Source organism: Tiliqua scincoides, chromosome 13 (genome assembly GCF_035046505.1).
Source record: "Tiliqua scincoides isolate rTilSci1 chromosome 13, rTilSci1.hap2, whole genome shotgun sequence".
Lineage (NCBI taxonomy): Eukaryota > Metazoa > Chordata > Lepidosauria > Squamata > Scincidae > Tiliqua > Tiliqua scincoides.
The window spans coordinates 12,951,888-12,961,838 of record NC_089833.1 but is presented as its reverse complement, the minus strand read 5'-3'; the positions used below and the strand labels follow the sequence as shown (position 1 = coordinate 12,961,838).

The 9,951-nt window shown below is 48.7% G+C and overlaps 1 pseudogene; it reads right to left on the bottom strand.

Moving 5' to 3' along the window:
* Window positions 1-7,727: 7,727 nt before the first annotated feature.
* On the bottom strand, window positions 7,728-7,850 carry LOC136634172 (5S ribosomal RNA; annotated as a pseudogene).
* Between the last annotated feature and the right edge of the window lie 2,101 nt (window positions 7,851-9,951).

The following is a 9,951-nucleotide window of genomic DNA, read 5'->3' as shown; positions in this document are numbered from 1 at the left end:
TTGTTCCTCTAGGGCAGGGGTGCCCAAACCCCGGCCCGGGGGCCACTTGCGGCCCTCGCAGCCTCTCAATGCGGCCCTCAGGGAGCCCCCAGTCTCCAATGAGCCTCTGGCCCTCCGGAGATTTGTTGAAGCCCGTACTGGCCCAATGCAACTTCTCTCAGCGTGAGGGCGACTGTTTGACCTCTCGTGTGAGCTGTGGGATGAGGGCTCCCTCCAATGCTTGATGTTTCACGTCTGTGATGCAGTAGCGGCAGCAAAGGAAAGGCCAGCCTTGCTTTGTGCAAGGCCTTTTATAGGCCTTGAGCTATTGCAAGACCTTCACTCATTCATATAAGTTTGTCTTTAATATATTCATTTATGAAAACTTATGTAAATTTATTCAAATTTTAAATGTAAATTAATTCTTTTTTCCCCCCGGCCCCCGACACAGTGTCAGAGAGCTGATGTGGCCCTCCTGCCTAAAACTTTGGACACCCCTGCTCTAGGGACCTGGCAAGGGTTCTTGGTCAGGCTCACCATTCTTGCTCTCAGCCCGCACACTCCTCCTCTCCCTCCTCAATCCATCCACCTCTCTGCCTGCATCCTTATCAGAGTCCCGCCTTTGGACGGACTTCCCAGCCGGGCCTGCCACCGATTCTACTGGTGAACCAGCAGAAGGTCTCACTGCCTGATTTCCAAATTAAACCAACTACTGCCCTCTGCTTTGGGTAGGCTCATTTAGCCAAAGACTCATTTTGTTTTCCTGGCTACTAACTCAATGCCTCATTGCTGGGGTGGGGTGGGGGGGGAAGCAACACTGGCCATGACAGCAGTGCCTGGCAAAATCCATCCACCTGATCCCCATTCCTGGAGAAAGGCAAAATCAATCACAGGTCCCTGCGGCTTCCCTTCCGCCACCGGTCAGCAGTTCAGCATTCTGGGAAAGGCACTCTTGGTCTTTCCTCTTTCAGGGAAGACAGCCTTGAGCATTTGCTGCATGGAGCCACTTCTCTGACTCACCCACCTCTCTGCCTACTCCTGTTTTCCTGCCGGATGACGTCAGGTCCGCAAGCCAGAACTGAGGACAATGCTGCTTAGGTGCAAGTGGTCTTCTCCGGAGCCGGCGTTCATACCTGACCCTGACACTTCAGTTGTTTTCCTAAGCAATGATGAGACAACTCACCCATGCATTGTCTGAGTAGCACTTATTGGGAAGGCAGGCAGCCGTGGGTACTGGGCTACCTATGTGATGAGCACTGACCTACAGAGCAAGAGAGGTTTTAAGTGGGGCAGAACACCAGGCAAAGCAATGAAGGAACCTGCTAAAGGGATCATACAGAAGAAGAAATGAAAAGACCACATCCTATTCATACTGGCTCCCACTTTCAAATGAGTCATCCCCCCCCCCCCCACACACACACACATTCAGGCTCCTCTTGTCTGGGAAGAGATTTTTTCCCCCCACTTAGATGTTTTAATGCCGCTTAAAAGGTCAGCGAGGGCCACGTTTAAGCAAAAATCATCATGAAAATTCTCTGAAATGGAAAGGGTTGTGGTGCGCTCCCCACGTCCCCCAGTGGCAGAGAGTTCCAGGGGCAGCAGTGCCCAGCTGTGTTTTACTTGGGAGGAGAGAGTCCCAAAGGTGTCTCAGACCTCTAATTGGAGGGTGATTGCCATCACCAGTGAAAGCAAGTTAGGGGAATAAGCAAACATTTTTGCAAGCGGCGCCCCCCAAAGAGGGGAGACGTTTGCGTGGCAGTGTTGAAAATGGTGGCACAAAAATGGGGAGTTGCTTGGACCAGCCCCGCTCTAAGGCTGCAATTCTAACCACAGTTTCCTGAGAGTAAGCCCCCACTGAACCAAATAGGACTTACTTCTGAGTAGACCTGGTTAGGCTTGGGCCCTAAGCTTTTCAGCCCATCAGATGTTGCTCAAGGGTGCTTGGGGAGTCAACACACCCCAAAGAACCAGCTGGAGGGACCTGGTATTATTCTTGAAGCATGAGCGCCCTCTTTTGGCGTTGGAAAGAATAGCACCAACGTTCTAAGCCAAAATCCACCAAGGGCTTTGAGACAGTATTTCTCAAGGTTTCTGCTCTGCTTTTCCGCTTCACATGGTCCCCCTATTTGAAGTACCACCGGAAGTAACTGGCGATGACATCATTGGGAGGCCACATGAGAAGCGATAAACTCCAACAAGAGGCTCAGGGTAGATGCAAAGGCTTTTTTAAGTGTGGAAAAGCATGCTTTGGAGCTCTTTCTGCCAAGCCTTGTCTCCTACCTGCTGTTTGATGTGTCACGTTCCTGGTGGCAGGGGTTCTATGAGTATCACCAGACACCACCTCAAGTACCATGTGGTACCTGTACCACTAGTTGAGAAGCACTGCTTTAAAATCCACTGGGCTGGGATTACTGGGCTGGGGCACCTTCCTGATGAGGAAAGGCTACGGTGTTTGGGCCTCTTCAGCCTAGAAAAGAGGTGCCTCAGGGGGGACATGATTGAGACATACAGAATTACGCAGGGGATGGACAGAGTGGATAGAGAGATGCTCTTTACACTCTCACGTAACACCAGAACCAGGGGACATCCACTAAAATTGAGTGTTGGGAGGGTTAAGACAGACAAGAGAAAATATTTCTTTACTCAGCGTGTGGTTGTCTGTGGAACTCCTTGCCACAGGATGTGGTGATGGCGTCTGGCCTGGATGCCTTTAAAAGGGGATTGGACAAGTATCTGGAGGAAAAATCCATTACGGGGTACAAGCCACGATGTGTACGCGCAACCTCCTGATTTTAGAAATGGGCTATGTCAGAATGCCAGATGCAAGGGAGGCACCAGGATGAGGTCTCTTGTTATCTGGTGTGCTCCCTGGGGCATTTGGTGGGCCGCTGTGAGATCCAGGAAGCTGGACTAGATGGGCCTATGGCCTGATCCAGTGGGGCTGTTCTTATGTTCTTAAACTACAATTCCCAGGAAGCCTTGCAGGTCTCTTGTTATCTGGTGTGCTCCCTGGGGCATTTGGTGGGCCGCTGTGAGATACAGGAAGCTGGAATAGATGGGCCTATGGCCTGATCCAGTGGGGCTGTTCTTATCCAAATAAACATTACTTTCTCTTTGAAATACTATGCATATGTTTGATGGAAGAGTTTCTGGGGGCCAAACAGTTCTCAGATCTCTCAGCTTGTTTTCAAAGCAATTGGACTCCATACTTTGAAATATATTTTTCTGCTGCTACCCATAGCACTGATTCCCTCAAGATCACAATGGCTTTGATTACCTGATTGGATACCCACTTGGTTGTCAGTCCAGGAGCACTCTTCAACTGCACACCTGTTCTTGCGGGGGGGGGGGCACGACCCTATTCGGAGTGGGCAAATAACTCAGGACCTACATCAAGGATGTCCTGATCAAGAGGACCTACAGTGAAGGCTTCTAGGAGTAACCCAAATACTCTCCAGGGTTTCCACTCTCTGGGAGAATCCACTTTTTTGTCATTGATGCAAACAACTCTTTCACATCCAGCACAGAAAAGTTACTTGAGTTTGGTGTGTCAACAACAGTGATGTCCATAGAATAAAGACATTTGGGAGCATTTTTTTTAACCCCATTCTGCGCAGCCCACAGGTGTACAACATTTAATCCTTGTTGCAAATAGGCAACATTGGGCAAAAATGGCTTTAAACAGATCGGCAAGTGCTTGGGAGGGTTGAAAAACTTTTAATTTACTTATTTAGGGCACAAGCCTAACCAGGTCTACTCAGAAGTTAAGTCCTATTTTGCTCAATGGGGCTTACTCTCAGGAAAGCGTGGAAAGCCTAATCCTTGTTGGCAAGCTTCAGTCTCGAAAGACTATGGTATCGCGCTCTGGATGGTGGTTCTGGAACAGCGTCTAGTGTGGCTGAAAAGGCCAATTCGGGAGTGACAATCCCTTCCACACTGGGAGCAAGTGCAATCTGTCCCTGGTGTGTCTCCCTGGCTGTGGGCCTTCCTTCTTTGCCTCTTAGCCTCAGACTGTTGGCCAAGTGTCTCTTCAAACTGGGAAAGGCCATGCTGCACAGCCTGCCTCCAGGCGGGCCGCTCAGAGGCCAGGGTTTCCCACCTGTTGAGGTCCACTCCTAAGGCCTTCAGATCCCTCTTGCAGATGTCCTTGTATCGCAAGGACCTAAAGCCTCAATTGATTTGATTTTGGTTGTACGGGGGAGTAGTAACAATTTTCCTCCTCGATAATGTTACTTCCGACCAGGTTAATGACATCACTTCCAGGTTAATGACATCACTCCCAGTGGCTCCGCACAGTCATTCTAAAAGTGGGTCCCGGTGCTAAAAAGTTTGAGAATCACTGCTCTAGGGGAAGGCCCTTGATAGAACAACCAGCAGAGGGAGCCATATGTCTATTTATTTTGAAAAGGCTAGTCCATGTGCCTCTCTCTCTCTCTCTCTCTCTCTCTCTCTCTCTCTCTCTCTCATGCAAAGGGTAGTCTCTGCTGGCAGTGACGTGTCCCCCTGTCAGGTGTGTTGTATTAGAATTACACAACCCAGTGTAGGGTTTGAATTTCTCTTTATTTCCCACCCAGCCTTAAATACTGACACAGGCTATTAACTGACACTGGCTTCTCTATTCTGCGTGAGCAGATATGCGGATCTGCCAACATGGCATCAAATTTCTTTTGGCAGCTCAGCAGAAAAGCCAATATCCAACACGCTCACACCGATAAAGCAATGAAGCCATTAAACATCCGGGCCAAACAGAGCGCAAATGAAAACAGCAGCTAGCGACACGCTACTCTCCATGTGACGCTCTGTCTCCTTGCTCTTCTCTTTCCTGTGTCTCTGCCCCAAGCAGCTTACAATCTACGTCTTGACAGCAGAAGAGAACATAGAAGGACAGAAAGGGCAAGAGGAGAAGGGATTGAAGTAAGCAAATGCAGTGGTGTTGCTAGGAGAGTGTGGGCCAGGGGGCAGACCACACTGAGGGCCCGATCCTATCCAACTTTCCAGCACCGGTGCAACCACAATGCAGCCTCATGGTAAGGGAACAAATGTTCCCATACCTTAAGGAGGCCTCCAACACTGTCATCGTCCCCCGTCCCCCCAGGATGCAGTACATGCCCCATTGGCACAGCTGCACCGGCAATGGAAAATTGGATAGGCTTGGGCCCTGAGTGATGTACTCGGGGGTGGGGGGGTGACACCACTCCTGGCCAGAATGGTAAAATCTTGCTATTTTCGAATAATGCCATCACATTAGACATCATCTGATGTGTAATTTAATGCAGAATGCAATGAAACAGACTGCCTTGAAATAGCTGTATCCTATCAAACGTTACATCCAAACAACCAGAAAAGGAAATCGCATTTGCCTTATGTAACAAAAAGTAGATTTCTTTAACTCAAAACTGACCAATGAGACTGACTGTTTCAAGAGCCAATGTTATGATTCCACAGCAGGGAACCAACCTGGTGTTTCTAGCTCTCATTTCCACGTCTCAGAGCTAATACTAGAACTCTTATTTAAATGTGAGGGTGCCATCAAATTGATGACTGATTTATAACTGTACTGTTAGATCTAACCCGCTGTTCGATCCTAACCACCATTCAGAGCGCGATACCATAGTCTTTCGGGACTGAAGGTTGCCAACTATATAAGGTTGCCAACTGTTAGATCCTGTACTTTTAATACCGTTAGATGCTGTAACTGTACTGACTGGTAATGTTAGATATGAAAATAAATAAAGTGAATGGGGGGGGGGTGACACCAACCTTAGTGATGGCACTGCATTTAGGCTGTGCAAATGATGTTGTAATTTATTCTGTATGGTCTGGGATGGAAGGAGGTACATCATGGGGTGACACCATGAGCTGTCGTAGAGACACCTCTGGTTATGGCAAAAACTCTCATCACTCCCGACTCTTTCACCCAGCTGTTCTGTTCCACCTTTCACTTTTTCAGATTCAGAGAGTGGAAGGAGAGTCAAAGAGGCGAGCAAATGCAGACCAAATACCCTCCCCTCACCAAACGATAAACAAACACTGTTGACTTTTTAAGAATTCAGAAGAAAATAAAAATCATTGCTGTTCTTTATGAAACCTGCAACATGGGGTTAGGTGTAGGTTGCAATGTCTTTTTTGTATTTGACAGGACTAGATTACCCTAGTGCAAGAGACCCTTAGGCACCAGGCCCAATTGGGAGCAATTGGTCTCATTGACTCTTACCCTTCACTGCAGGGCCAGCTTTAAGGTGGTGGTTCCCAAACTGTGACCCGTGGTTCCCCAGGGAGCCATGGAAACTAGCCAGGGGAGCCTCACGTTTAACCTGCCACCCTATAATACCCTATAGGTATACCCTATACCAGGAGGTCTGGTCTAGAGGGTAGAGCCTCCGTTAGCCGGAAGATAACATCAGGAGGTCGCCAGTTCGAGGACACCAGCAGCTCCCTGAATGGCTGAGGATGGCGAGACTTTGAAGCAGCTGACAAGCCCAGCTGAGTGATTCCACCTGCTCTTGGTGTGAGCAAGAAGCGTCTTGGCTGCCCTCCATGTGAGAGATGGAGCTGCTTGTCAGCCTGCCTGGGAGAACGGGAGGCCAGAAGTGAGACCAAACCAGGAAGATCCATTCTGAAGTGTTGTTGGTTCTTGAAAGAGAGAACCTCTGTTTGTAAAAATCCCCTTGAGGGATTTAGAAACGCCTGCCTATGTAAACCACCTTGAATAAAGTCAGAGTAATCCAATGACCAGAAAGGCAGTATATAAATACCTAGTTGTTGTTGTTGTTGTTGTTGTTGTTGTTGTTGTTGTTGTTGTTGTTGTTATTATTATTATTATTATTATTATTATTATTATTATTACCTGGTGACACCTTATAGGATTATAGCCCTTCTGGGGAGCTGCGGCCCATGGCCCAGTAGATCAATGGAGCTGCCAGTTGAAAAAAGTTTGGGTAGAACTGGGTTAAGGGAAGACTGGCCAACCGCTATAGTGTGCAGACCCTGCAGAAGGGGTTCTTGACTGCAAAGACAGACCCCCTTTACAAGTTCTTCATTTTGTTACTACTGATGGCACCTCAGGAAGGTTGGTGTCTACGGCAGCAAGGGTGGTCTTCCTTCGTCAGCCAGGGGAGGGCAGCAGAAATTCAGGGATGGGATGCTTCCCCTGACCTCCAGAGGGGCTTTGCAAAAGGACAGATTTATCTGCTTCTAATTCAATGTTCTTTTTTGTTGTTGCCAGTTATGGATATTGTTAGATTTAGGGTTTAAAAAAGCAAACAGCAACCCAAAAAAATTGTACAAATATTGAATTTGGCAAGCTGATGAAGTTAATGTTGATGTTATCACCTTCAAAGGGCTCATTTTATGCTTTGCCTCCATATACAGAACCCCCTGATAATGTCTCTTGTTTGGGGTTGGTCAGACAGGGACCTAGGTTCACCTGAGAGGGTTAAATAGCAAGTGGGGGGGGACACAAAATGGGATGACTTGGCAGCTGGAGAAAGGGGGCTTTAGTACTTTGCCCCCCTTGTGGTTCTGAGTACAGTCTTGCCCCAATCCTCCCATGACACCAGTAGTGTCACTAGGGATTGCGTCGCCTGGTGCGGGAGGCCAGTGCGTCACCCCCATGACGGACTTCCTCTCATGCATTAGGCAGGGCAACACCCTGGGTGGTGGATGTGGTGATACACCATTGCCCTGCCCCCACTGGGTTTTTTGGCTATAATGGTTGGCAACCTTCAGTCTCGAAAGACTATGGTATAAGCCTACAGCACCCGGTATTCCCAGGCGGTCTCCCATCCAAGTACTAACCAGGCCTGACCCTGCTTAGCTTCCGAGATCAGACAAGATCAGGAGATAGTGTTCAGTATAGGGAGATGGTTGGCAACCTTCAGTCTTGAAAGACTATGGTATAAGCCTATAGCACCCGGTATTCCTGGGCGGTCTCCCATCCAAGTACTAACCAGGCCTGACTCTGCTTAGCTTTTGAGATCATGGTATAAGCCTACAGCACCTGGTATTCCCAGGCGATCTCCCATCCAAGTACTAACCAGGCCTGACCCTGCTTAGCTTCCGAGATCAGACAAGATCAGGAGATAGTGTTCAGTATAGGGAGATGGTTGGCAACCTTCAGTCTCGAAAGACTATGGTATAAGCCTACAGCACCCGGTATTCCCAGGCGATCTCCCATCCAAGTACTAACCAGGCCTGACCCTGCTTAGCTTCCGAGATCAGACAAGATCGGGCATCTGCAGGGTAATGATAGAATCAAGATATTTCAGTGTGATTTGTTTCATTGTATTCTGCATGAAATGATGCATTGATTGATATATAACAAGGTTGTATTATTCCTAAATACCGTGATTTTAAAGATTTTGACCAGTAGTGGTGTCACCCCCCCATGTGTCATCCGGTGCAGCCCACACCTGCCCCCCCTAGTGACACCACTGCATGACACCTCCAGTTTAATTAAACTAGTCATAAGGCAATCGCCTTGACACTACCGCACAAGGGGTTATAAGTCCAGCATTTCCAAGGTACCCCTTTTATCCCTGCCTAAAAGATATTTCTGGGTGCCTTTCCTCCAGGAAGAAAAAGGCTTCAGCTGTTGATAGGGTTAGATTTCATCCTCTTGCAAAGGAGAAGGGCTCCTTGCCTCTAGAACGTGTTTTCCAGAGAAGGCTGGCCTTGTCCCTCATGGGACGGAAAGCTGGAGCACAGCCAGGGGAGCCAGCAGGTTAATTACCTTCTCTGTCCCTTCAGGCCCTGCCGCAGTCCCTGTTTCTTCTCTTGAATACCTTTCATGTCTTCTGGCAGCTGAGAAGCTCTGACAGGCATCCACATGCCAAGAATGACCGGCTTCTTGGCTGCTCAGCTGCGAGCTGCTTGGCATAGATTGGAGGTTCTCAGTTCTCTCCTTCAGAGTCCTGACAGCTCGTGGGTTCAGGGGTTCAGACTGTAACACGAAATCATCAGCTTCCTTCTCCTTGCTGATGCCTGAGGTCCATGGGCTTTAGCCATTGCCACCCCAAAACACCTATGGGTGTTTCATAGGTGTTTGTAGACGCTCAGCATGTTAGAGTTGGAGGGTCCTTGGAGGGTCCTTGGAGGTCATCTAGTCCAACCCCTTGCTCACAGCAAGCAACTGCAACAGCATGACTGGAAAGGCTCTTCCCTCTGCACAAGTCCCTGGAGAGCTGCTTCCAGTCTGGGAAGGCAGTATTGGGTTGTGTGTGAGCCGATGGACTCAGAACAAGGTGACTCAGACAAGGTGACAAGGAAATGGAAAAGGTGCAAAAGAGAGCGACTAAGATGATTACTGGGCTGGGGCACCTTCCTTATGAGGAAAGGCTACGGCGTTTGGGCCTCTTCAGCCTAGAAAAGAGACGCCTGAGGGGGGACATGATTGAGACATACAAAATTATGCAGGGGATGGACAGAGTGGATAGGGAGATGCTCTTTACACTCTCACATAATACCAGAACCAGGGGACATCCACTAAAATTGAGTGTTGGGAGAGTTAGAACAGACAAAAGAAAATATTTCTTTACTCAGCGTGTGGTCGGTCTGTGGAACTCCTTGCCATAGGATGTGGTGATGGCGTCTAGCCTGGACGCCTTTAAAAGGGGATTGGACAAGTTTCTGGAGGAAAAATCCATTACGGGTTACAAGCCATGATGTGTATGCGCAACCTCCTGATTTTAGAAATGGGCTATGTGAGATGGTCAAAGACGGTCAAAGAAGGAAGGCCCATAGCCAGGGAGACAGACCAGGGACAGACTGCACTTGCTCCCAGTGTGGAAGGAATTGTCACTCCCGAATCGGCCTTTTCAGCCACACTAGACGCTGTTCCAGATCCACCTTTCAGAGCGCGATACCATAGTCTTTCAAGACTGAAGGTTGCCAACTACTATGTGAGATGCAAGGGAGGGCACCAGGATGAGGTCTGTTGTTATCTGGTGTGCTCCCTGGGGCATTTGGTGGGCC